At 48.4% G+C, this 1,720-nt stretch overlaps 1 long non-coding RNA gene across 1 annotated transcript; it reads left to right on the top strand.

The window, feature by feature from the left end:
- Positions 1–826: 826 nt before the first annotated feature.
- On the top strand, positions 827–1,458 carry LOC123399953. The gene is made up of 3 exons (XR_006610458.1): positions 827–920; positions 1,008–1,314; positions 1,387–1,458. It is a non-coding gene; the product is annotated as an uncharacterized LOC123399953 (long non-coding RNA).
- The last annotated feature ends 262 nt before the right edge of the window (positions 1,459–1,720 follow it).

Consider the following 1,720-nt stretch of genomic DNA (forward strand, 5'->3'; position numbering starts at 1 on the left):
GGGTGGCGACAACGGGTTGCAGCATTGGTTGGTGTTGAACCCGAGCCATGGACACATGAAACTAGGAAGGATCCTAGGCCATCCGGTGTGTTGTTCTCTTGGATACAGAGACATTTTCACAGATGCCCAAGGGATGCTAGTCCGCTTGTTGTGGAGAGGTTCGCGAGAGCTTATCTCTGGAATCTTTTGATCCAAGTGGTGTTTCCGGATGGCACTGGGGACACAGCCTCATGGATGTTCTTGGATCTGCTTCGTGACTGGGATGTGAAGTGGAGTTGGGGTTCGACGGCACTAGCCTTCTTGTACCGTCTGGTATGGCTTAATATCATGCATTTTCATTTTATTCAATGGGATATGATGCATTTTCATTTTATTAAATCTGTAGTTGGATGGAGCATGCATGAGGAGTAAGCCGACGTCCTGTCTTGGAGGTTTCGTCTGGGCCCTACAGGTTTGGATGTGGGAGCGTATCCCTGTTGGCCGGAACTTCAGCCTTGCTACGGAAGAACCCTGGAAGTACCCGTTTGACGGGGACGAGGAGCGATACCCCACTATCGCACACACATGGGCTAATGTCCAATGGACGAGTATCGCGGCTATGGGGCGGTATAAGGCATACATAAGCGAGCTTGACATGCTAACTTACGAACAGGTAAATGCTTTATCAAATTTGCTGATTTTTTTTCATGGATGGTTGAGTGACTTGTTGTTATGTAGGTTAATTGGAGGTCGTACACGGTACTTAGGCAGTATCCTCTGAGCAACATGTGCCTTCGTGACCAACATCTTTGGCGTGTGCGGTGCCCGATGATATGATTTTATGCGGTGGAGTGGCATCTTCCTCATCGTGTTTCAAAGCAGTTCGGGGTACAACAACGCACCCCGCCGGATTACGTCGAGACAAGTGTGAAGCTACATAAGTGAGTCTTTTGTATCACGTGTTTCTCCTGTTGATCAATCTCTAACATGATAAAATGAAACTGATGTAGTATTCTAATGCTTTGTAGGACAAACCGGCAAAGCAATAAGACTGTCATCAATTGGGAGGAGCACCACATTACTTGGGTGGACATGTGGAATGCTCAGAGACAACATCGAGTTGAAAATGATGAAACACCAGACACTGACGAGGCGGCATACTTAAGGCATTTGGAGTGGATGCGTACAGAGTACAGAGTTATCCATAAGGCTGCCTGGACTCGTTCCGATTGCTTGGACTTACTGCCGAGTGAGGCTGCTGATGCTGCATTCAACAATTCAATTAGGGAGACAGTTGGAGCGCATCTTGACTATGGTCCTCTCCATGACCGAGTGGTACGTCCCTCCTTTAAAATATAAACAAGTGTCATTTATTCGTGGATGGTATGTCACATGTGTTTTATCCAGGGCACGGAGCTATGGAGATGTATCAACGAGAGTAACGTGGTCCTTGCCCGTGCCCCATGTCCACAAACGGACGGTCTTGTTAGAACTACTCTGCAGGTTTGATGCCTTGTTAACCTTTGTTTTGTCATACCTTTGTTAGCATATTAACATGTCATTATCTTTTCCTTGCGCAGAAGGTCGCCAATCGGTGCCGCACACTAGCGGCTTTACTTTCTTGCCACGGTGTTTCGTCCACCGATGTGAGGGCACGTGCGCAGTACACGATGGATGTGCAGTCTTCCGCTCGTCCGTCTGCCAGCCGGCCACGGGCCTCTTCCGCTCGTCCGTCTTCGAG

This window comes from Hordeum vulgare, chromosome 5H (genome assembly GCF_904849725.1).
Source record: "Hordeum vulgare subsp. vulgare chromosome 5H, MorexV3_pseudomolecules_assembly, whole genome shotgun sequence".
Taxonomy (NCBI): domain Eukaryota; kingdom Viridiplantae; phylum Streptophyta; class Magnoliopsida; order Poales; family Poaceae; genus Hordeum; species Hordeum vulgare.